Raw genomic sequence first — 27,573 nt, 5'->3', positions numbered from 1 at the left:
GAGGAACTGAGGCGGACGCTCCGTCCAACCTTCTTTCGTGGCACCGCTGACCCTCCCGAGCCTTTCAGAATAACAATTCTGCAGCTATTTATATTTGGAAATGTTGATAGAATTCTCCAAGAACAGAAATGAAGCAGGACTTGAATCTGTTATACAGTCCGCTATATATGGCCAAAAAAGGTACTAATCTTGGTCACCTTTCAGAAAGCTAGTTACTGTAGCCAGGAAAGGTCCAAAGTGTCGTGAAAATGGTGATGAAAGTGTGATGGAAATGGCGCCAGAGAGTGTGTCAGAGAGCTGAACAGAGAGCCAGAGCCAGGAAATTAACAGAGAAATTTCCTTTATTTTTCTTTTGCTGAACTAGAGTCGACTGGAGTGATATGCTGAACTTTCTATTAATTATTGTAATTTTCATTGATGAATTTATAAAAAAAAAGTACCTAACATAACATTTAGGCAAAAACCCAAACATGTTCCTCATTCCTTTTTCTGGAAACAGTTCATTACAGCCAAGTAATAAGTGACTCATGAATCGTGTGACATGGATACACTTTTATTGACCCTCCAGATTTATAAAAAAAAAAAATGTGAATCCAGGGCTGGGGTCAGATTACAAGGTAGATTACTTTTTACCAAACCATTCACATACATTTATATGGAGCAAGCAACACGTCTTTTTCTGTACTGTAGGCATGACATGGCAAAGCTACAAATCCAAAATCAACTGGCTCAGATGATTCCTCGGACCAATCCTATTGCTTGTGACCCAATGTTTCTTCAGTTCCTCGCTCACAGCTTTACTTCCTGCCTGCAATTAATTCTCATTTACGGTATGATAGAAAATCTTATAATCATGGTTTCATCTTTGTCTATAGTGATGTGTCGGTCGCGAACGATCCGGTTCAAAGAGCCGGCTCTTTGAAGTGAACGACGGGAGCCGGCTCTTCGGTGGGAGCCGAATTAGTTTTTTGTCCTTAGGTGCCTCAGAGAGAGAGACAGACAGAGAGAGAGACAGACAGAGAGAGAGAGAGTTCAGCTCAGCTGAAGGATGATTGTCTATTTGACAACTATGATCATTGTTTTGTTGCCGTGAATTCCTAAAGCTCATGATATAAATTGTCGCTCATAAATTGATAGGTTCGGTCGGCAACCGCCTTGGCATGGCCAGATTAATCTGCGGTATACAACATACTTATTTTATATACTTGTTTAATATTTTATTTAATATTTTATTTAATAAAATAATTTTGTTGCACATTGTTCTGTGTTTGTTAAAATAATTTCCAACTTTGCTTCATAGTTTCTTAGGCCTGATTTATACTTCATAATTTATTTTGTGGCATTTTGTTCAAGGTCGAGTGTGAAATAAAGCCATAAAGGATAAACAGTTGATGTCTTGTGTATTTTATATTGGTAATATAACACAGTTTTGCATTATGTTTGTGAGAAAATAATTTATTAATTGGTAAGTAAGTTTTATTTCTATAGCTAGAACATTGTTACACTGCTATACTTTACAAAGCTTTACAATGGCTACAAAAACTAAAAAATAAAATGGAAAACATCCTATTGATAAAATATAAATAATAATGTAATTAATTAACTAGTTAATTGCAGCAATTAAATCAAAAATAAAATCTCAGGAGCCGTTTGGGAGCCGAAAGAGCCGGCTCCTTATAGTAAGAAGAGCCAAAAGAGCCGGCTCCCGAAAAAGAGCCGAAATTCCCGTCACTATTTGTCTAGCTTAGAAGGAAATACAAGAGATAGTTGGTGTATTGGGTAAATGTAAGTAACTGGTACAGTTAGTGCGTGTTTGTTTTCTAGTTCCTCAGAAATACAACAAACTGCATTTTTATTATTAACTTCTAGAGAGTGAAACAGAACGGCTGGAGAGGAAACAATTGCTTATTACATGCTGTGATATAAGTAATAACTGGAGCTAACTTGTTTCACGGAAGTTCTTGAACATTAATTGTAAACTTCACCTCACAGCAAGACGGTTCTGGGTTCGGACCTCACGGCAGACGGGGGCCTTTCCGTGTGGAGTCTGCATCAGGCTTGTAGTACTCGAGTCCAGGATCTCATCTCATCTCATTATCTCTAGCCGCTTTATCCTGTTCTACAGGGTCGCAGGCAAGCTGGAGCCTATCCCAGCTGACTACGGGCGAAAGGCGGGGTACACCCTGGACAAGTCGCCAGGTCATCACAGGGCTGACACATAGACACAGACAACCATTCACACTCGCATTCACACCTACGGTCAATTTAGAGTCACCAGTTAACCTAACCTGCATGTCTTTGGACTGTGGGGGAAACCGGAGCACCCGGAGGAAACCCACGTGGACAACATGCAAACTCCACACAGAAAGGCCCTCGCCGGCCCCGGGGCTCGAACCCAGGACCTTCTTGCTGTGAGGCGACAGCGCTAACCACTACACCACCGTGCCGCCCGGAGGGGGGGGGGAAATGAGGTGGTGTATAAATATCAGTAATACTGTTTTGAAGAGAATTAAGTTTTATCTTCTTGTGCACAGTGCATTCGAGCACCGCCGCCATTAGTCATGCTTGGTGTCCACAATTTAAAACTTATGGATCATTATACCAATGAAGACCCAACCAATCAGTGTCTCGCCATGCCACTGATCGCACCTAGTATTTACTACTTATGTACTCTTCGCGATCATCGTTTCCTGTTGCATCTTATATATTTTTTTAGAAAAGATTTACTTTTATCTGTAATTCTTATCCTGATGCTCAAAATTCTAAATCTCCATTTTGGGCTTTTTGGTCTATTAATTTCTGATTGAGGCTTTTTCCCCCCCTCATGAATGGAAAATTAAACCAATGGAAAATGATTACTGGTTTGTGACCGGGGCTGTGGACAGAAATAGAAATTTTATAAGACACTGGATTTTCAAATGGGTGGCACGATGGTGTAGTGGTTAGCACTGTCGCCTCACAGCAAGAAGGTTCTGGGTTCGAGTCTGGGTGGCTGACAGGGGCCTTTCTGTGTGGAGTTTGCACGCTCTCCTCGTGTCTGCGTGAGTTTCCTCCGGGTGTTCCACAGTCCAAAGACATGCAGGTTAGGTTAATAGGTGGCTCTAAATTGACCGTAGGTGTGAATGTGAATGGTTGTGTGTCTCCATGTGTCAGCCCTGCGATGATCTGGCGACTTGTCCAGTTTGTACCCTGGCTCTCACCCATAGTCAGCTGGGATAGGCTCCAGCTTGCCTGCGACCCTGTACAGGATAAGCAGTTACGGATAATGGATGGATTTTCAAATGTTCATAACTTTGGTTCTTTAGACATAGTTACTAAATTAAACAAGCTTTCAATTTAGCTCTTCACACTCTGATACGTTACACAACATAACGACAACTACTTTCAAAAATGGCCCGTCATTGCTACTTAACCCTCTGGGGTCTGAGGGTATTTTCTGGCACGCTCCGAGTTTGTTGTCGATTTCAACAAATCTAAGCAGTATTTTCAAAGTCATATGACACTTTTTTGTCTTCAGCACAAGTTCAGCTACAATATCATCTCTGTAGTATGTAGGTCATGATTGTACTTACAACCCCAGTTCCAGAAAAGTTGGGACATTGTATAAAACATAAAAAGAGAATGTGATGATTTGCAAATCATGGAAACCGTATATTTCATTGAAAATAGTATGAAGACAGCATGTCAAATGTTGAAACTGAGAAATGCTATTGTTTTACGAAAAGTATATGCTCATTTTGAATTTGATGTCAGCAACACGCTTCAAAAAAGTTGGGACGGGGCATGTTTACCACTGTGTTGCATCACCTCTACTTTTCACAACACTCTGTAAACGTTTGGGAACTGAGGAGACCAATTGCTGTAGTTTTGAAAGAGAAATGTCGTCCCATTATTGCCTGATATACAATTTCAGTTGCTCAACAGTTCGGGGTCTCCTTTGTCATATTTTGTGCTTCATAATGTGATAAAGGTTTTCAATAGCACACAGGTCTGGACTGCAGGCAGGCCAGTTTAGCACCGAGACTCTTACTATGGAGCCATGCAGTTTTAATATGTGCAGAAAGCAGTTTGGTATTGTCTTGCTGAAAGAAGGAAGGCCATCCCTGAAAAAGATTGTCTGGATGGCAGCATATTGCTCTGAAACGTGTTTATATCATTCAGCATTAATGATGCCTTCCCAGATGTCCAAGCTACCCATGTCATGTGCACTAATGCACCCTCATACCATCACAGATGCTGCTTTTGAACTGTGCACTGATAAGCCGGATGGTCCCTCTCCTCTTTAGCCTGGAGGACGTGGTGTCCATGAGTTCTAAAAAGAATTTCTACTTTTGATTCGTCAGACCTCGGGACAGTTTTTCACTTCGCCTCAGTCCATCGTAAAAGAGCTCGGGCCCAGAGAAGGTGGCGCTCTTTCTGGATATTGTTTATATCTGGTTTTAACTTGCATTTGTGGATGCAGTAATGAAGTGTTTCCACAGACGATGGTTTTCTGAAGTGTTTCTGAGCCCATACAGTGATTTCCACTACAGACACGTGTCTGCTTTTAATGCAGTGTCTCCTGAGGGCCTGAAGATCACAGGCATCCAATGTCAGTTTCCAGCCTTGTCTCTTGCATACAGAGATTTCTCCAGATTCTCGGAATCTTTTAATGTTATGTACCATAGATGATGTGATCCCTAAATTCTTTGCAATTTTACATTGAGGAACGTTATTCTTAAATTGTTGCACTGTTTGCCCATGCAGTCCTTCACACCGCGGTGAACCCCTCCCCATCTTTACTTCTGAGAGACTCAACCTCTCAGCAATGCTCTGTTTTTTTTTTTAATCTAGTCAAGTTACTGACCTGTTGCCAATTAACCAAATTTGTTTTTTGCATTCCACAACTTTTTCAGTCTTTTGTTGCCCTGTCCCAACTTTTCTGAAACATGTTATGTTACTGACATCAAATTCAAAATGAGTATATATATTTTTTAAAACAATAAAAATTCTCAGTTTCAACATTTGATATGTTGTCTTTGTACTACTTTCAATGAAATATAGGGTTTCCATGATTTGCAAATTATCCCATTCTGTTTTTATTTACAGTTTACACAGTGTCCCAATTTTTTTGGAATTGGGGTTGTAAAAAAAATAGATGTTGTAAAAAGCAGTCTTCGGACAGTGTTGGAATGTGTGTGTGTGGGGGGGGGGGAAACAAACAAACAAAAAAAGACCATTCTGTCGAACAATTTGTCACTTGAGCTGATTCTGTTCAGTTTTAGGAATGGATCAAGTACAAAAACTTAAATCTACTCCATTGATTTGGACAATTAACTGGCCATCAAAAAAAAAATGTACCGTATGTCCTATTATTTTGGGATAAAGGGTTGGCAGTGGGAGGGGTATTCAATGTGAAGGGTAAAAATTTCCATTCATTCAATGAGAAGAGTGAAATCTCCTCCCATTGCCACCTCTTAATCCCATCAGGTCAAGTCCCAATGGGTAAGGTCATGTTTTTTCACACATTCCAACGCGGTTCTAAAACTGCTTTTTACAACAGTTTATTTAGCTGTTATTTGACTGTTCAGTGCGTCTTAAAATTAACTCTTGTACTGTTTTACTCAGTTCAGAGCCACAACCAACGTTGTTACACAAATTACTCTAATTTTGCTCCCGCTCCAACTCCAAATTTTACTCTCTAAACTCAAGTCGAGCAAAATTAACCATTTTTAAGGAAAATACTTTTAACTATGGAAAAATTGCTGAGTCATTTTTCCTGCGTATGCACTACAGCGCACACATCAACCGATCTGCTCATCAGAAACAGAAGAAATATTTACGCTTAATCAAGTTGATCTTCGGCTGGATCGAGTCGAAGTTAAAAAAAGGCACCATTCATCATCAGTGTCGCAGTTCAAGATTGAATTTGCTATAAATGATAGAACATTATCAAAATTCGGACTTCAGATGTCTTATTCTAAAACAGAGTCCATGGCATTCAATGTCGATGAGTCGATCAAGACTCAGAAATCCCTACTATCTGTAAATAACATCAACATAAAGAATGTCAGGGAGTTTCGATACCTGGGTCATATAATTACTAACACGGAAAAATCATCTGCAGCTTTGCACTCAAGAATTGCATCTGCTTTCCAAAAGTGGGAGGGATTAAAGCACTGTCTGACTGATAAAGGAATGTATCCGAGTACGCGTATGAAGATCCTAACGGCATATGTGAGATCGAGATTGCTATACGGAATTCAAACATACGAATTGTGAGCAGCCTACTTATACAAAATTGAGAACGTCTGGAATGGCTTTCTGAGAACGATGGTAACAGGTGGAATTGCTAGAAAAAAAAAAAGCTCCCTCTCGCATCCAGAGAAAGAAAGGCATAGATCCTGCAACTCAAGTAGAAGGAGATATCAACTGGGCCTTCAAGATTTCAAACGAGCATCTATGCAAAATTACAAATTCATGCTCTTTAAGGGACTTTTGCCACACCCAATATTTGAAATATATGGGCTATGTATGCCGTATGGAAAACAGTGCTTTGCAAAAGATGACGTTTGACAAAAACTCCTAACAAGATCTGGAGCAATATTGAGATGTTTCTAGGGATTGACCGATCCCAAGCAAAGATAACTATGATGGACTCTAATGAGTTTAATCGACTGCTAGATATTAAATTCTGCCTACAGTCGTGCCCAAAGGCCAAGAGTGGGCCACTTGGGAAAAGCTGATGAAGAATTGAATCGTTGTCCTGAATCATGAATTGATTCACTGTCTTGAATCATCTGAAGCGCATAAAACCCATGTGCCATCTCGCAATGGGTTTTACCTCCAAAACTATGTCTGACGGATTTTATCCTGTTTATGGTGGGCGTTCCCACTGCGCAAGAGAAACCAATCGAAACCGAAAGCGTGAAAGTGATTATCATGCTTTTAGCATGTGAATAGTCTTTTATGAATGTGTAAGTGGGCTCTCAGTGCTCCGACTCCGGTGTGACTGAGTAAGGTTACAAGTTTTATGTTTCATCCAATTTAGGTAATTTAAAAAACATATGACAGTGGGCAAATAGGAACGTGTAAAGTTTGTCAATATGTTTATCCTGCTTGTATGATTTAAAAAAAATAAATAAAAACGCAAAGATATTTATCTAAATACATGACCTACTCATTCTAAACCTGCATAGCTTCGCAGGAGAAGATCTCGACCCCAAAGAGTTAAAGGAGGACATTTTCAGTGCCTGTGCACATAAATTCGGGTATCTGGAGTCTACTGTACCAACCCACAAACTCTGAAATAAGCCACTCAGCCAGCGTCTTTTGTTCTGCCCGTTCCAGAAGACACGAGCTTCAGCAATCTGTTCAGATTTGCCTCCCCTTTCTACGTCATTAGAAGGATCCCGCCTCCTCATCACAGTATCTCCACTCATGGTTTGAGAACGGCCTTTGCAAATTCATGAGGAAAGTGCTACCTGATTGGCCAGCATAAGAAGGGGGTGGGGTGAGCCGTGGCTCGTTATCCTTTAAAGGAACAGGCACTCAAACCGGCCGTTTTGAACAGGGCTGTTTAGACAGGGTGGGACGGAAGCTGTGGTGTTTTATCCTTCACAAACGACATTTCATTAAGACCTCAGGGAACTGAATCAGCTTGTGGAAAAGGGGTACATCTCCTTTAAATCATGCTCGCAAAGTATACATAATCGCTCTTTAAATCATCATACTGTTTAAATACCATATATGAGTAATAGTTAATTTTTTTTTTCTCGTTTCCGTTTCCGGTTGAGAGTACATCGTGCACATTCTGGCTGCCGCTTCTGACCAGAGCTTTTTTAATTTTATTTTATTTCTTTTTCTATTTTTTTTTCTGTGTGTGTGTGTGTGTGTGTGTGTGTGTGTGTGTGTAGTTTGATGTTTGAGTGTTTTGTCCGCCGGTTGTGGTGTAGCTCCGGACCTAGTTTTGGGCGTCGGTTCCCTCCAGGCCTTGGTTCGCCGTGGGTGATGCCTGCGCTCCCAGCTGTGGACTGCAGTGAGCTCGTTGCTCATTTTACATCGTGGTTGTCCAGCGCTCTGCGCTTTAACGCTTGGCGTGATGTTCCGAGCGATGTTGCTCGGTGGTGTCGCGGCGGCTGTGCAGGCAGTTTGGGACACACCAGCGCTCTGCGTAGCGGAGCTTCTCTGCTCGCTTTGTGGTTCCACGGCGTGGTGTTCGAGTGATGTTGCTGACAGCGTCACGGCGGCGGTGCTGGAGATGTGGGACTTGTTTTCGTGCGCCTTTTGGTGGGACTGTGGTTGCTACACCATGGGAATTACATCCTGACCCCTACTTGGTGGACTTTTTACTTTTTATTTATTTATCATATTTATTTATTTTTTTTTTCTTTCCTTGTCTATAATTGTAAAGCGTCCTTGGGTTTTTTGAAAGGCGCTATATAAATTTAACTTATTATTATTAGGTTATGCCATCTCAGGCACAGAGTATAATGCCATCGCGAGGTCAGATCAGCAAGACGTTTCTAAATAAAGGCAATGCTCCAGTAAGAATATCTCATCTCATCTCATTATCTCTAGCCGCTTTATCCTTCTACAGGGTTGCAGGCAAGCTGGAGCCTATCCCAGCTGACTACGGGCGAAAGGCGGGGTACACCCTGGACAAGTCGCCAGGTCATCACAGGGCCCAGTAAGAATACTAACTAGAAATTAATTTGAGCATTTGGGACATGTTCTCCTTCTTGTGCCGTCAGGCATGTTTCATTCTCAGAGCTACATGATGGAGAACAGCAAGTATGAAGAAACGCAGATGGAATTGATTCCTTGTTCTCCCGAATTACTGCTGGGGTTATTTTTATATCATCATAATCATCATCATGTGTATAAAGTAAAACTCTTCAATGCTATAAGAGGATCATCTGAATTACAAGATGGAATCCAGCAGTGAGGGCTTGTACTGTAACACATACATACATATACACACATATATATATATATATATATATATATATATATATATATATATATATATATATATATATATATATATATATATCAGATTACGATATCCAGAGACCCTTCTCGTCGTCAGGTCACAACTCAGTGGGGAACGGTGCATGGTGAACACAAACACAATCACACGAGATGAGGAACACGTACATAAGTCATGAGGCATGCAAAATTCGCTAGGTTGGAATGAGTTGCGTGCGCGCACACACACACTGAAGTCTTTCACTTTTATTGGCATGTACAACTCCCTGCAGGTTGAACAAGCTCCCAATTAAAGCTCTGCCTTTTCTCAGCTCGTCCCTCACTCACGTCTGTCTCTTCTCTACAAACATGAACGTCTCTCTCTCTCTCTCTCTCTCTCTCTCTCTCTCTCACACACACACTCTTTTGCAAAACATTAAATCCAGATTCCCAGCTTTCACAAATGTTGAAATCATTCGCACTCACTTTGCAGGGAAAAAAAAAAAAAAAGCTGCCATTTCAGTCACAGAAGGGTCTAGGCGTCACAGACAGGAAGTGAGAGAATTGGCACATTAAAGAACTGGAAGAAAAAACCTGACACACTGAGTGACAGACAGGTCAGGTTGTCTGGGAACCAAAAAAAAAAAAAAATTATAGAATAGAAGGCGGCAGGAAGAAAAATGGCTGAAACGAGGGGAGAAATATTGAGGAAAGTGAGACAGACATGAGGAAGAGCGTAAGAGCCTGAGAGACAGACAAAACATGCAGAGAATGTTCAGATATACAGTACTATGCAAAAGTCTTAGGCCCCCTATCCCCCCCCCCATAGAAACTTTGTTAGATTTCTATTTTATGACGTCTACAACCCCGATTCCAAAAAAGTTGGGACAAAGCACAAATTGGAAATAAAAATAGAATGCAATAATTTACAAATCTCAAAAACTGATATTGTATTCACAATAGAACATAGACAACATATCAAATGTCGAAAGTGAGACATTTTGAAATTTCATGCCAAATATTGGCTCATTTGAAATTTCATGACAGCAGCACATCTCAAAAAGTTGGGACAGGGGCAATAAGAGGCTGGAAAAGTTAAAGGTACAAAAAAGGAACAGCTGGAGGAGCAAATTGCAACTCATTAGATCAATTGGCAATAGGTCATTAACATGACTGGGTATAAAAAGAGCATCTTGGAGTGGCAGCGGCTCTCAGAAGTAAAGCTGGGAAGAGGATCACCAATCCCCCTAATTCTGCGCCGACAAATAGTGGAGCAATATCAGAAAGGAGTTCGACAGTGTAAAATTGCAAAGAGTTTGAACATATCATCATCTACAGTGCATAATATCATCAAAAGATTCAGAGAATCTGGAAGAATCTCTGTGCGTAAGGGTCAAGGCCGGAAAACCATACTGGGTGCCCGTGATCTTCGGGCCCTTAGACGGCACTGCATCACATACAGGCATGCTTCTGTATTGGAAATCACAAAATGGGCTCAGGAATATTTCCAGAGAACATTATCTGTGAACACAATTCACCGTGCCATCCGCCGTTGCCAGCTAAAACTCTATAGTTCAAATTAGAAGCCGTATCTAAACATGATCCAGAAGCGCAGACGTCTTCTCTGGGCCAAGGCTCGTTTAAAATGGACTGTGGCAAAGTGGAAAACTGTTCTGTGGTCAGATGAATCAAAATTTGAAGTTCTTTATGGAAATCAGGGACGCTGTGTCATTAAAAGAGGAGAAGGACGACCCGAGTTGTTATCAGTGCTCAGTTCAGAAGCCTGCATCTCTGATGGTATGGGGTTGCATTAGTGCGTGTGGCATGGGCAGCTTACACATCTGGAAAGACACCATCAATGCTGAAAGGTATATCCAGGTTCTAGAGCAACATATGCTCCCATCCAGACGACGTCTCTTTCAGGGAAGACCTTGCATTTTCCAACATGACAATGCCAAACCACATACTGCATCAATTACAGCATCATGGCTGCGTAGAAGAAGGGTCCGGGTACTGAACTGGCCAGCCTGCAGTCCAGATCTTTCACCCATAGAAAACATTTGGCGCATCATAAAACGGAAGATACGACCAAAAAAGACCTAAGACAGTTGAGCAACTAGAATCCTACATTAGACAAGAATGGGTTAACATTCCTATCCCTAAACTTGAGCAACTTGTCTCCTCAGTCCCCAGACGTTTACAGACTGTTGTAAAGAGAAAAGGGGATGTCTCACAGTGGGAAACATGGCCTTGTCCCAACTTTTTTGAGATGTGTTGTTGTCATGAAATTTAAAATCACCAAATTTTTCTCTTTAAATGATACATTTTCTCAGTTTAAACATTTGATATGTCATCTATGTTCTATTCTGAATAAAATATGGAATTTTGAAACTTCCACATCATTGCATTCCGTTTTTATTTACAATTTGTACTTTGTCCCAACTTTTTTGGAATCGGGGTTGTACATTATCGAGTCAAAACACTACAAAACCATTTTAGAGTCCAAACATTCACACACCCCCAGCACAAAATTAAATGCTACAGATAAAAAAGTTTGTATCTGAGCAGCATGTTCCATAAGAGAGCGCTTTTCAGATTAAAAAGAAAAAAAACTAAACGTAATGAAGGCTGCTGGGTTTTGGTGCAAAAATGAAGAAGCGAGTGTGACGGTCAAAGTGTTCAGAAGAACTGGGACTGGTTCTGTAAGACGCTCAGTAAAACCTACAGCTCAGTTCCGCATAAAACTGCACTCACTGAACCGGAGACTTTTTTTTTTTATAAAGCAAAGGGTCGTCTCACACCAAATATTGTCTTTATTTCATTTATTATAACTTACTAATTATAGTATTTTTTTTTATGTTGAAACATTTCATTGCATTATTTTTAAGCCTTTTTTTAATCTACAGCATTTCTTTACATGTGCCTAAGACTTTTGCACAGAACTGCATATCATATTTTACAATCTATAAATAAAACCCGGAGAAGCGTCATGAGATTTTCGATTCCTGTAAATCAACATGCCTTTAAAAAAAAAAAAAAAGCTCCCCGAATATAACCTCATCTCATTATCTGTAGCCGCTTTATCCTGTTCTACAGGGTCGCAGGCAAGCTGGAGCCTATCCCAGCTGACTACGGGCGAAAGGCGGGGTACACCCTGGACAAGTCGCCAGGTCATCACAGGGCTGACACATGGAGACACACAACCATTCACATTCACACCTACGGTCAATTTAGAGTCACCAGTTAACCTAACCTGCATGTCTTTGGACTGTGGAGGAAACCGGAGCACCCGGAGGAAACCCACGCGGACACGGGGAGAACATGCAAACTCCACACAGAAAGGCCCTCGCCGGCCACGGGGCTCGAACCCGGACCTTCTTGCTGTGAGGTGACATCGCTAACCACTACACCACTGTGCTGCCCCCCTCCCGAAACAATCAAAAGAGGAAAACAAATACATGTTCTTCCTCATCTGAAAGCAGAAGGGATGAGAAAATATGAAAAATAACCTCTTCGGCTATGGATTTAAATAAGTATCCATCTTGAATGACATCCAGGATCCATATAAATATTTACATTTAATAGATTACTGTTTTAAGTTTAAAATATTAAACCTACATCTCCCACAATGACGTTTGAGTCCTTGCTCATAGTGGCGCACTGGGTTTCTGCTCACGGACTCTCTTCATCTACAGACCGCGATGCAGCGGCACTTTAGCCCTTTAGTCTGTCCACCTCCTCAAAAAACAAACTACGATCATCTTCCAAAGCTTCAACTTTCATGCTAACAGCAGCACAGGCATCTCATAGAACGCAGACAAGCCGAGCCGAGCCTCTTCTGTAGAAAGATCTCATCTCATCTCGTTATCTCTAGCTACTTTATCCTTCTACAGGGTTGCAGGCAAGCTGCAAGCTGCTTCTTGCTGTGAGGCGACAGCGCTAACCACTACACCACCGTGCCGCCCCTGTAGAAAGATCTTTCACAAATTGGGTGTGAAACGAATCCGTCTGGTCTCCAAACTAAAAACAAGCAAGCGTGGCAGCGCCACCATTGGTTTTTACATCATAAATGTAATAGACTGACCATTTAGAAACCGTGAATAAATGCAGGGCATTATCGGAAACACAACAGCATGTATAAAGTACAGGGCAGAAAGAAAGGACTCAGGCGCTTTTCCGTTTAGTCTGACAGAGTTGCCATGTTGGTGAAACAAAACCAAAATCTAGATTCCAAAACCATGACTACTGGGCAATATTAAAGAAGGATCATGCAGTTTTCCCACGTAGATGCATGTTCATAAAAGGTCCTGAAAGGGGAATATTATGAATATTCTCATAAAGTAAACCAATTTTACTGAGGCACAACAAGTACATTCATACAGACAGTAGCCCAAGACTACTTTGTTGGAGGAGAGCATGTTTTCACCTCCTGTCTGTACCTTGGTCAGGTCTTCATCCATCTTGCGATGGGTCTGCCTGCTCACAATCTCTTAATTGTTTGGTAGAATGTAGGATTCGGTGCCATTTAGCTTGACCCAATGCACAAAGCTTCCCCGTCGCAATATCGTAATCCTCTCCTAGATACAGCTCAAGATCGTTACCCAGTGTCATCAGGATGTTAAGCGTTGGGCATCCAATATCTAAAGCCACGGGTGGGAGCCCAATCTAGGAGGAATTTATGGAGCCTGCCATCTGACATCCGTGCCACATGCCCAAAGTAAGAAGACGGCAGTAGCTTACACTGATTCCCAGGCTACAGCAACCAGTTCTCCTTCTTACCTCAAGGTTTGAAATGTGACCATAACACCGTACCTCCATTTTCCCCTCCATTTTTTTAAACCTATTCCCAACGTAACTCAAAGTAGTGAACGGATTTTGATGAAATTTGGAGGAAAAGTGAGCCATGGGCCAAGGAACAATTGTTTAGATTTTGCCACAAATCTGAATATGTGGCTTGGCAGAGGTACCCACTCGACTGAGAGCCTTTTTAGTTTCATATGCATTTCCCATTACAATATATATTTCTACTCAATAGTGCATAATTTCACCAGTCAATTCAATCAAACAATATAAATAATCTACTGTCCAACCCGATCGACTTCACGCTTTACTGCAGCCATGCTTGTTAACATTTCCCATCATCTTGCGCTCTCACTGGCTGTAGGTCATCCCTGCACTCATCACCAGGTCACAACACCTACTTTTCACACTACAGGATTTAGACTCGCCGACAGGTCCGGATAAACACACAGCCTGCTAAATATGTTTCAGGTGTCTGCGATGCATCGACTAGTCGCTCACCGGCGTTCACATACGGTATAGACTGACAAACAGGGGTACAGTAGGAGTCCATTTCTGTCCCCCAAGGTACAATCTACACTAATGTACCCCCTAGGGCTCATTATTGGACCTGAATGAATGAATGAATGAATGAATGAATGAACCCTTTATTGTCACTGTTACCAGTGAAATTGACCATCAACCTGTCCTTACAGAGGGGGAACAGGACAGGAAGACAGGGATAAAAGAAAAAGAAACACAGTAGTAACATGAGGAAAGATGAGGAAAAAAAGACCACCCCTCCACTATGCTCCTTTTTTTTTTTTTTGAATAGGAGTACAGTGTGGGAGCATTTAAAAACCTCCGCACAAGCACACAAGTAACACAAGTACACTTTAAAACATGGGACTTGAGGAGGGGAGGGGAGGAGGTAACCCAGCGCAAGCAAGCAGCCGTCCGCTCCTGCAGCCATGCAAGCGGCGCTGGTCACGCACCCGCTTCTCACACTAGGGGTGAAAAATGGTGGCCGCAGAAAATTGGGGAAGGAATGCAAAGAATGCGAGAGTGTCTCCCAGCAGTGACCTTCTGGGGGAAATGTTTCCCCAGCAACGGCCTTGATCAAGGCCGGTGCTGTTCAGGGAGCCGAATGCCAATAAGATAGAGATTGTTTGGTCTTTCAAACAGACGCAATCTTTACACGTCCACACCACTCGTCCATATCTGTTCAATTCAATTCCATTTGGTCTCTGAAATACTTTTTCCTTGCAAAGCCGAAAGCGTCTCCAAGATGACAACCATGTTGTGGTTCAAGTTCTGCCACAGTCTGAGTGCTGACAGCTTTGCCCACCGCTTTAATCATATCGGGCAGCTTTGTGGGGCTTTGAACAGCTGTCACCGTTGTCAGATTTCCACGATATATCAGGGCAATGCCTAATCCAATCAGCAAAAGTCTGGTAATCATGGTTCCGAATAGGTAGATATCTCCAATGTCCTCCACAGACATTCTGGCAGGACAGGTGGGTCCCCCTGAACCCAGAAACTGTGTCAATTTCATTAGGAGACCAGTTTATCAAATCCATGCTTTTTTAGTTTAGAAATTCAATGCGGAGAGAGTCTCTCAAAAAAAAAAATAAGTATAGGCAGACGAGACGAAACAAAGAGCACAAGCAGGAAAAAAAAAGGAGAGGAGAGCAGAGAAATGCAACCGCCTTCCATGAGAGCACGGAGAAGAAGAGGTAACCATGTGTAGCTTTTTAGGGACAAAAAGGTGCATACATGTTCCCAAGCTGTATATAAAGAGTACAAAGAAGTAGTACCTTAGGAGGGGACTGATCCAGTGTACTCCTAAAGGTACAACAATATGTACTTATTGATTGACTGGGAGGGCTGGACGGGAAAATATTTGGTTTGAGGCCATACTGTACAAATGGCCAAAAGCCAATATTTTCCCGTCTGGCCAGACCCAAGTCAGTCAGTCAATAAGCATTTTATCATACGACCTTTTTTAACTAACAAAGCATACACAGTGGAAAAACGTGAACAATGACGCATCTTGCGGTTGCCATCAAGGTAGCATTGAATACTTCGCAAAAGGGAAGACAGACAAAATGTCAGGTTCGTCGTCCAAGTTTCCTTTTTTCTTCGCTTGTACATAGAAACGACATCGCAAGCTGTCGAGTTCCTTCAAGGGGACGACTGTTATGTTGCTTTCCTCCTTAGCTTCAGCAAGAAACTTTTTTTTTTTAAATGTTCATGTCGTACTTAGGTTTTTTTTTTTACGGTGTTTGCTTTTTATTTGCTCGAAAGTACCTTCCCCCCCCCATTTTCTTTGACAATTTCAGCTTGTTCAATTAGGTCTGTGTCTGATAAATCATCTGGGTAATAAAATTCACTTCCACTGTGCTCAGTTGTGTCGCTCATTTTTAAATGTAACAATTCAGAGCAAAATGAAAATGGCGGAAGTGAGGGAAATGGGTTCGGGGCCCGCATACGGCTTTCTCAGGACCGGATTCAAAAATCTGTATCTGCTCAGTCACGTGACTTTTCCTAATGGTTTTATTAAGAGTGTGCGTGCCGGTCCATATGATGTACGTTATTTTCTGAGAGTGTAGCGAGAGCAAAAATACAGCCAGCAACCACCAACAAATTAGCACCAGAAACACTAAACACACACGTGTTTCAGGGTTTAGTTTTCCTTTAAATAATATACACTTGTTTAAATTGTGAATGACTGCGTTTGGGTCATGAACACGAAACATGAAGACCTCAGAGTTAAAACTATGACCAGGGTGAAATCCAGGAGATTCTGATTTGGCCGAGTACGACGACATGAGGTACCTCGATTCCAGACTCTCTCGCACACGGTCATGGTACTACCAATAGATTGCAAGCCCTTCTGCTTACAATGTGTCCTCATCTCATCTCATTATCTCTAGCCGCTTTATCCTTCTACAGGGTCGCAGGCAAGCTGGAGCCTATCCCAGCTGACTACGGGCGAAAGGCGGGGTACACCCTGGACAAGTCGCCAGGTCATCACAGGGCTGACATATAGACACAGACAACCATTCACACTCACATTCACACCTACACTCAATTTAGAGTCACCAGTTAACCTAACCTGCATGTCTTTGGACTGTGGGGGAAACCGGAGCACCCGGAGGAAACCCACGCGGACACGGGGAGAACATGCAAACTCCACACAGAAAGGCCCTCGCCGGCCACGGGGCTCGAACCCGGACCTTCTTGCTGTGAGGCGACAGCGCTAACCACTACACCACCGTGCCGCCTTAAAATGTGTCCTATAAAAAATTAATAATAAACAAAAATACTGAAGGTTATCCATCAGTGACTTCATCACATTTTATTTTAAATTTCATCCAGCCTCTTCTGATGGAGTTTGGTTGATTAAATAGAAATACTTTTTACACCTCACATTTTCTGACCTACGTTATTAATCAGACCGTTCTGTTCAATATGCAAACATATCGAGCCCAGAGTCTCGTATCGAATTATATTGTTACCCGACTGCTGTGAGGTAGATGTGGAAATGATGATTAATGGGTGGGGTAGCTGGAGATGGAAGAGTAGTGGTGGTGGGGGGAAGGAACAGGAAACAGCAGGCTTCTGTCACAAATGCATTCATTTCGAGTTTGATAGCCATCTTAAAAATGACATCCAGACAAAAACACAGGAGGTTAAAGAGCTTCGAGATAAAAGCTCCTTAATGAGTTTCTTAATCTCGAAGCCAAAATCACTTCAGCATCTCAGTCATGCTTGCATTCAGATCTCACACACACTCATGTTGTCAAGCCCAACTCCCATATTAATGTCAGCTATAAGTCAGCTTTGATGAATTCAGCCGTTAATGTCAGTCTCGGTGTGTGGTGGTGCTTTAATTAGGTACGAAGGCATGGCCATGCTGTGCAGCAAAATTGCATGATTGTTCAAGACCTTTTGAACCCATCATCAGGCTATTAACATCAAGGATAGTTTGACATGATGTTCAGAGAGGGTCTGACATTCATACAAACCCACACACAATATTTAAAAAAAAAGGCCAGTCAAGTAAGTCCATGCAGCTCATGGTGTAAACATCTCCAGGCAGATTTGTTTAAACACAATGATCGTTAGATGTGCAAGTAAAACCCGACAGCTCCATGCATCTTTGAGCGTATTATAAACTCCATGCCAACAAAGAAAAACAGGTGAAGTTCCCTTCGAGCTTGAGAATGGAAAGGAGGCGCATGGGTATGGAAGCAATTTTGTGCCAAAATGTTCATACAATACTTTTGAAATATCAAACAAAAACGACAAATCAAAATACAAAAAAAAGAACAAAAAGTCAATTTTTTTTAGACTGGCAAACAAATTATTCATGTAATCGTGCAAAATATCAGTCTATTACTCTTCAGAAACCTTTTATTTTTGTTCCGCGTCTTTCTCAGTTTTGCTTTACGTAATTTATTTTGGTTGCGATTCCAGCTTTCTCGTTTGCGCTCCCTGACTTTTTGCTTGCAGTTTTGGCACAAACTTGACATGTGGGCGGGCTGTCCAGGAATGCATTCCCATTGGCTAACTTGTGTTTGACTGACAGCTACGCTCAGCCATTTCCTACTCGGATTCTGGCAGACTGTTTGACGAGTGACCGATCCATTGACGGTAAACAAGGATCGAGTGGACTTCAGTGGCGACTATGATACTGAATTAATTCAACAAAGTGTAAATTCAACATCATAGTCGCCACTGAAGTCCACTCGATCCTTGTTTACCGTCAATGGATCGGTCACTCGTCAAACAGTCCACCAGAATCCGAGTAAGAAATGGCTGAGCGTAGCTGTCAGTCAAACACAAGTTAGCCAATGGGAATGCATTCCTGGACAGCCCGCCCACATGTCAAGTTTGTGCCAAAACTGCAAGCAAAAAGTCAGGGAGCGCAAACGAGAAAGCTGGAATCGCAAGCAAAATAAATTACGTCAAACAAAACTGAGAAAGATGCGGAACAAAAATAAAAGGTTTCTGAAGAGTAATAGACTGATATTTTGCACGATTACACGAATAATTTGTTTGCCACTCTAAAAAAATTGATTTTGTTCTTTTTTTGTATTTTGATTTGTCGTTTTTGTTTGATATTTCAAAAGTATTGTATGAACATTTTGGCACAAAATTGATTCCATACATGGGAGTCAAAAGTGTTTTGCAGGATAAACACACCAGAGTGAGTATTAATATATTACACCGAGTATAGTAAAAGCTCAGACTGAGTATAAACACAAAAAAAAAAAAAGAGTCAGCGTGATAAAACCGTGTGTGTAAAGTGAAATTTGGATGCGAGTATGGATTGTTAATGCAATTTCTCAGTATGGTGAAAGAGTATTGTTGGTATAGTTATAATATATTTAGTAGCTGCCTAAAAGTGGAGCTCCTAATGAGCGTATGAGCACAAAATCAACCTGAATATACAGGATAATACACGGTGTTTCAAAATAAATTTATATATATATATATATATATATATATATATATATATATATATATATATATATATATATATACACACACATTATTTACCAGCTGGGAGGTCCGTATCGTGAAATACCGTGACTGAGGTCTTCAAAGTACTGAGCGAGGCCCTCTGGGTAGAGGTCAGTATTCAAGGCCGAGGTCATGGTATTTCACCATACGGACCGACCTTAAGCTGGTAAATAATATATTTATTTTTTTCTTTACCAAATTCTAACAGAAAACGAGAGCGCCCGAAAGGGAAAACCGAGCCGAGCCGCCATTTTGAATCCTCATTCACGGCTGTAATGCAAATGGCTTCCTCCTCAGTATACAAGTGCACTTCCTTGGCAGGAAAAAAAAAAAAAAACTACATTTTGCCGCCTATGTAGTCCCCTATTTATACAAAGTTGAGTCATTCAGGATTCAGCCATGTTTTTGCTCGGCGTTAGCAACAGTTAGAGGTTTTTAGCTTTCTCCTGAAATGTTTTCCTTTATTTCTTCTTCCTCAGGGTAGTAAAACTCGCTTTCGCTGTGAACACTGTCGTTATCGCTATCCATGCTGTAAAATTAATGCTATTCTCCTGAGAAATGTGAAAATAAATGTTGACAAAAATTGCTACAAAAATTTGATGTTGTGAATGAGCGAGTCGCTAGAGGTCCGTAACCAGGGTCCATGCCGTAGGATACAGACCCGCTCGCCAGCCAATCAGAGCGCGGGATTTGATGGAAACCGCACCGTGAAAAAAATAAATGATATTTGAGATGTAAATACCTCAGAAACTACATACTCGAGACAAATGAAACTGAACAGGCTTAAATGTTGAGCAATATAAGATTTATTCCTCAATTTGAATTAGAAATTCAAAAAAAGTGTGTGGATCCCATGAATGATTTCACAAATTTTTTCAATATGCATGCCGCCTGAGATACAGACAGCTTTCCTCTTTGAACTTTTTGTGCCATGTCCAAATCTGCATTGCAGTTGGTGCATTTGTGTGTCCACTGCCTCATATAGACGCGCTAGCCACTATGTCATCGTGCTGTAAGAATGTAACAATCGTGCACTGCGTACGCACGCAAGTATTACAAAGTCACCAGAACGGCGAATTGTGATCTCACGGTATGAACAGTTGATCTCGCATTATCAAAAAGGTACACAAGAATGAGTGTAACAATAGCGAAACTTTGTAACCAATCAGCACTTGATCAAGTTCGAGTACTCATTCTACTTCTCGATAAACTTCAGAACTGATCAGAAACAGAAACGAAATAACAGAAACCTCGTTATAACTTCATCGTATCGGAAGATAATCGGCAGATAAAAAGATAAACGAAATTCACCTCGTGGCTCGCCGAGGCTACGGATTCAACATCAAGTAAGTGGTGTTTATTTTAAGATTTGATTATCACAGCTTTTGTTTGGTCCTTCTGAAAGGTTTCGTAAGTTTTTTTTTTTTTGGGGGGGGGCAGATATTTAGGCTAAGAATTCCAGCATATACAGTAAAGTTCACAGCACTGTATTTTGAACAAAGCCCTGATGCTTCTCGCAGCTTGGTGATGCTTGTAAGAGATGAGGCACGTACAGTATAATAGATAACGTACTGTATATGTGCGATATTTACTGTATGGACATTGTATCAGAAAACTATTTTATTTACAAGCAGTAGCCACGTGTACACACAGGGTACCGATTTTTAGTGAATTTGCTCGTAAACACACACTACGGTCTTGTTCGACTGTGTTCGAGCGTACTCTCACACGCAAAACGCCTTTTCTTTTCCAGTGAATGGGCAATTCCATGTAAATGTCAACCTCACCATGCAAAAATAAAGCAACATGTAATACATCAAAACCACTCCCAGAGATATCACCTAGGCCTGTATTTTACAGATGTGAATAAGTTGAACCAATTTGTAACCAACCTAATATGTCACTGTCAGTCTTTCTTTCTTATAATGTAAAAACCCAAGCTAAAATCAACTTTGATCATGTACAATTCTATATTATTGCCACAAGCCACAGAAATGTATGCTAAAATCCACAAAACAGCAAAACAATGGCCATCCTAAATATTATTTAAGAACTTTGATAGTTTTAGCTGATATTTAGAGAGTTTTTCAAAGGGTTATGGTGGTTAAATTGCTGATTTTCTAAACATATGCCATGTCTATTTCAGACGCGTCACATCCATAACGGAATTTCGTCACATCCATAACGCTGACTTTTCCTTCCGAAACTCTGCATGAAATACAAAATATTTTAAACAAAGATTTTAATATTCACCTTGGACCCCTCTATCAAATGGATATCTCCATTTCGACATTAGGTTTACGATTTCACAGAGTTTGATAAAAATGTACAGTCACCCAAGAAAAGTGATACTTTTTCTGTCACATCCACAACGCATCTTTTATTGGCATTTTCTGGCATGCCCTAGATGTACTATGGGAATTGTTCTTGTTCTATCACTTCTCCAGTATGGTACAGCCTTAAAATATGCAACACCTGTTTAAATACTGGGAGACAATAAAACATGCACTGGGTCATTTGTTGCCATTTTGAGTTCAAGTGTCACGTCCATAATGCTGGAATTGCCCGAATGGCATTTCTGTGCCTAAAAAGATAAACATTAAACATAAAATTTTGACCTGTTTCCACACACGCCAGGGGCGCCGCCAGAAATTTTGGGCCCCATGAAAGATTAGAATTTTGGGCCCCCCAACTTTGCCCACCCTCGTCACAATTGCACTATTGTCATTATTTGACTTTTGATAGCCCATGGACCTTGAGTTTGTGACTTTGTTATTATCCTACTAGGGACTAGATGAAAACTGGTCAGTGACTAATTCTGGTGCATTTACAATCACAAATGAAAATTCAAGATTTTGCCATATGCCTTCTTGTGCTAGGACAATTGGTAGTGAAATGTGTGATGTGACTGCTAATAAATCATGGAAAAAGTTTTCTACCCAGCATCAAAATACCTATGGAAATCCCATGGATTGTTATGTGTTAGGTAGAAAGCTGTGTGTACTGTTCTGCAAAAAGGGAATATGTTTGATCAATTATGTACATATTCCTTCATATGTTGTAACCTCTATCCCTCTTTTGTGTGTGCTGCGCTTTCTCCAGCTCCTCAATTTGAAACCAATGGTTTAGAACGTGTGAACATTCCACACACGTAACCATGTCGAACACTTGACTGGTGTCCGTTATTAGCAACACTTTAATCTAGCAAACTGTATATGGCGCTCGCTCATTAAAAACTTCAATCCTAAAGCATTTATGGGTTGTATTGCTGCTTACCTCCTTCTCCAAAGGGGGGTTCAGTGGTTTGGTAGGGCGGAGGTCCCCCTGAGGCTGAATCTGTGCATATTTAGGGCACCCCATTAGTTATGAAACTGGTTATTAGCACTAGTTATTAGCACCAGCATAAGGTAATATTTCATCTTATCACACAAGTCAGTTCAGTTATTAAAATGGAAAAAATGTCACTGTACAAACTGTAAAAGTGTTCTCTTGATAGGCTAATCCAACCACGTTCATACTGTTCATTTACCATTCGCTAATATTTTGAACACACATGTGAGCGATAGCTACCTTTCTTTGGGAAAAACTGAGTGACCAGTTGCCTGCCTCTCCGGTCCCTCTCAGCTTTCAGCTGCCTTTCTTTACGTTTTTGACAGCCACTCTTCATATTTAGCGATCACAGACTGTACGCACTCCACTGCTGGCTGGCTGGCTGCTGCACCGCAACACAGCAGCAAGTAGCGTTGCACTGATCAGCACACAGATTTAACGCATCACGCTTCTACCAGAACTGGACCGTACCATTTCGCAAAAGGGGGAGGGTTAAATGACAATATGTTGAAGAACTCAAGAAATAGACAACCTTGTTCAATTAGCTCATTTTGCCAGATGGAATATTGCATTGTTGTTATTTCAAAAGTCTTATTAAAATCATTAAAAGCATATTATCAGCCCCTTAAAGGGCCCCATGGCAGTGCTGGGCCCCTAGAATTGTTCTAACCTTTCCCCCCCTGGCGGCGCCCATGCACACACTGTTAAAATTTGAGGTCAATTGAACAGAATTAGCAAAGTTATTAGATTGTGAAATATCAATTAAAAAAAAAAAAAACACCCTGGATTACAGCACCATGAATGAACCATTGAATTGCGTAATGTCGTGTATTTCACCTCAATAAATCACTGCATTGTCTTGACAGCGAGACCGATAATGAGATGCACATCGCAGTTACGATACATATTTATTCCTTTCTTAGACACCGCATGCCATGCGCCAGAAACAACACCATGACATTTATTATGGTGCGACTCTGCTGGGTGCCTGGTGGACAGCAGGGAACCAGTGCCTTCACTTGACAGCAGTACTGTATAGTTAGAGTTGCCATCTGATATCGCGCATAAGAACTAATCGATATCAATCCATGAGAGTTTTAGATTATTGAAAACTTTGGAAAGATGCTCATAATTGCTAATGAACGATACAATAATTATGTTTATGTGCAGAGAAAGAAATTGTTCAGGTTAAAAAAATAAAAGCATACAATACAAAGATGCGTTGCCCGCTATGAAAGAGGTGTGGGGGAGGAGTGCTCTGAGAGCACAATATCCCCCACTACAATATATTGCAAACAAAATTGCAATAATTGTCCTAGAACAAAGCCTTCTGCCAAGTTTCGTTAAATTCCTCAAAAATTTGTGAGCGGAGTTTATTTCAGAAGACGAGTACCCTTTCCTGGGATGGACAGACATTGCCATGACAATCCCCCTTTGGGCCTTTCAGCCAGCAGGGGGATAAAAACCTTTGGGGAGGGGGGTCTACTGGGAAACATCCTCTTCGACCAAATGCAGTGCATGAGCTCCGAAGGTTCGGGCTGCAATCTTGACATTTCAAACTCAACACATCAAACTGTTGTCTGGTCCCAACTGTCAGCAAACAAGTGGACTAATAAAACTGTTTTAACCAATTTCATATGAAACTCTCATGAATATCTGACGTAAAATGTGTGTGCCAATAAATAATCCCACACTATTTTTAAAAACTTGATAGATCCTGTGACTAAGGTCACAGTGATTTGCGCTAGCTCTTACAAACTGGGACGTCTGGTCACCGTACCCTATACGGTAGATCCAGAATGGTGAGAGAGAGAGAGAGAGAGAGAGAGAGAGAGAGAGAATGATTCTTAGTGAGGGGGGGAAAAAAAGCCTGTTTTTCATGGATCATTCTGGTTCAGTGATCCAGATCAGTACCAAAAGTCATAGCAAGGTAATTCAGCCCAGAGGTATTCATGTGAAGTTTGGTGATGATCAGTTGAAAACGGAGGGAGAAATGGCGTCCTAAAATAACGTTAGAAGGATAATAATAAGAATAATGAGAATAAAGTAGAAAGATCCTGAGTCCGTGTACCAATTTGCACTAATACAAATTAATAAGCACAGGATAAAAACCCATCTAGCTTATAAAAATACAAATTTTGTTGTCTGGTGGTCAAGCGTTTATGAGATGCATTGCCTTGCACTTACAATCGGGTTCCCTGTGGTGGTACACAAATGTAGTTCGTATGTACAGACGTTGGACGGTCGCAAAAGCCATAAAAAAAAAAAAAAAAAAATCAGGTCGAGGCATTATCATTCTTTTAAGTGTGAAGCGCTACGATTAAACAGCGAGTATGGTAAAGGACACTTGCTTGTTGTGAGATTGGCGAGAATGGTATTGTAACGGTCAAGAATAAGCTGGTGATACTAGACAGTGAGAAATAAAGTCCAGGAAAGGGCATAGTTTAACAAAAAAATAAAGCATTGTGAAAATGAGAGTGATGAGTAGAGCATCATTACATGGGAAACTGAGTATAGTGACCGAGTATGATAAAACAGTACAGCAAAAGACCACCGTGTTGAATATCAAAAGTAGTTTTGTGAAAAAGTTAGTTAGTTAATTTGCGCTAGCTGTTACAAACTGGGACGTCTGGTCGCCATAAGAGATAGAGAGTGACAGTGAGGAAAAGTTGCACCCTGAACAAAATAAAACGAGTGCTCCGAGAGCACAATATCCCCCGCTGGCAACTATATCTATAATATAAGTGTTTAAAGGAGAACTGAAGGCTTTTTTTTTTAATTATCAAAATTCTATTCCTCGTTTTATTAAATATCGGAATGCATGTTTGATCGCTATTTTGTCGCTGCTATAGCAAGTTATGAGTGTTTGAAATATGCTCTGTAATACATCAGTCCGTATGTCAAAGCGATGGCCGTAAACGAGATGCGTTGAGACCTGTGCGAGACATTGTAGGACGGAAGTAAAACATACAGCGCAAATCAAAGCGACCGACATCTGCCAACATTGTCAAAAGATGCGCGCGCCCTCTTTCGAATGCTGATGGAATCAAATCGGAAGTTTTGTTTGTTTTGATAGCCATCAGGAAAGTTTGAAAAAAGTAGGCAGTAATCGTCATTTAAACTCGTTTTGTGCAATATTGGAAAATAGTTTTCAAAATGGCGGCACTGACACCTGGCCGACACTTCATGTTTCGAAGTCTCGCACAAGTCTCGTGAAAATCGCGCGGATAAGCGACGCCTGCCGTGGACCAAACGAACTAAATTCAACATGACTAAAAAACGAATAGGCTGATAAGTATAATATTTAATTGCAATTAGTTGCCAATACGAGTCACAATATAAGGTTACTAAAACTGAAAACGTAATTGAATAACCTGTTAATTAAGAAATAAAGCAAGTTTAAAAATGACTTCAGTTCTCCTTTAATACACCCTCATGAAATTGTCAAAGTACAAGGTTGTTAATCAAGGGCTGTAACTCTGGTAAAATGAGATTGAACTGAACAAAATTGCAATGTGTGTATTACCGACATAGAACAAAGAATTCCGTCAAGGTTTCGTGAAATTCCTCCAAAAATTGTGAGAGGAGTTGATTTCAGAAGGTGAGTACCCTTCCCGGGACGGACATTGCCATGACAACCAACCCCCCCAGGGGATGAAAACTGATTGAGAAAAATAAAATTAAAAAAACTGAAAATTGACCCTTAAGTTATTGGAGGGGGGAGCCTGTTTTTCATGGATCATTTCAGTGATCCAGATCAGCACCAAAAGTCATAGCAAGGTAATTCAGCCCAGAGATATTCATGTGAAATTTGGTGATGATTGGTTGAAAACTGAGGGTGAAATGGCGTCCTAAAGAGACGTTAGGATAATAATAATAATAATAATAATAAAAGAAGAAGAAAGATCCTGAGTGAGAGTAACAATTTGCACCAGTGCTGCTAGTGCAAATTAACTAGAAAGAGTAGAGTAACATTCGAGATGGAGAGAGAGAGAGAGAGAGAGAGAGAGAGAGAGAGAGCGCATGTAGTGTATGTGTAGAAACAGCATCACTGACCATACGGCGTTGTGTCTGGAGCTGAGAAGGAAGTTGGTAGCATGCTGTCTGGGAGCCTAAAGAGAGAGAGACAGACAGACAGACAGACACACACACACACACACCTTCAGTTGAGAGGATTTAAAAAAAAATAACAATAAAAAATAAAAACAAAGAACAAATCCTTGAAACTGAAAAAGGCTTTCAAAGCAAACTTTCGACTTGTTTATAATTCTCTCTGCTTTCTTTTCCAGAACAGTGTTGTCACTGCTGCCAGCTTTTTCCATTTATGCTGCTGGGCTTTTCACGTACGCTTCTGACACAAACCTCTCTGGCGAGCCGATTTCACAGGGAACAGTTCCCCAGTGGCGAGTGAGGCTTGTCTGGAGTGACAGCGCAATTGCTGAGAAGTAGAAAGTGCAACAGTGGTGCCACTTCTGTTTTACTGCTGCCAACGGGAGAAGGTTCACAGTCGAGAGCGCTGCTTATCACATGCACAGGGGAGCCACACTTTCTTAAATAACCTCAAGAGTTCACCAAAATCTCTTTGGGACAAGCAATGGTGCAACAGGAAGCTTCCGTTCCCCTGGTAGTCAGTCAATCACGGCAGCGTTGGAGAAACTGGAGTTTTGTTAATGGAGGAATTATACATGTGGTTTGAGAATATAATGTGGAAGGAGGAGAGTGCGTTTTACTGGGAATGCATTAGCGAGCTTTAGCCACATACATCTGTGTACTGACTCAGTGTTTAGTGAAATACAGTGGGTTTAAAAAAAAAAAAAAAACACTGGTATGATAACCAGAGCTAATGGAAATACCCAGTGCTTGCAAGGAGGTGAAGAGAAGGACTTAACGAAGGAAGTGAAGGATTTAAAGAAAACTGTCCAGGTTATTAGGGATTAAATCGATTCGTTCCAGTGTTTACCAGCCGCAGACGGACAGGCTGGT

The 27,573-nt window shown here is 41.1% G+C and overlaps 1 protein-coding gene across 2 annotated transcripts in view; it reads right to left on the bottom strand.

The window, feature by feature from the left end:
- chrm3a (cholinergic receptor, muscarinic 3a) overlaps positions 1 to 27,573 on the bottom strand; it is a 430,205-nt gene that overhangs the window by 323,674 nt on the left and 78,958 nt on the right. For both annotated transcript variants that reach the window (XM_060932875.1, XM_060932874.1), the window contains exon 2: positions 26,647 to 26,702. The gene's annotated coding sequence lies outside the window, so the exon portion shown is untranslated. The remainder of the gene's footprint in view (positions 1 to 26,646; positions 26,703 to 27,573) is intronic.

Source organism: Neoarius graeffei, chromosome 11, assembly GCF_027579695.1.
Source record: "Neoarius graeffei isolate fNeoGra1 chromosome 11, fNeoGra1.pri, whole genome shotgun sequence".
In the NCBI taxonomy this organism is placed as follows: Eukaryota; Metazoa; Chordata; class Actinopteri; order Siluriformes; family Ariidae; genus Neoarius; species Neoarius graeffei.
This window is presented reverse-complemented; position numbering and strand designations above follow the sequence as displayed.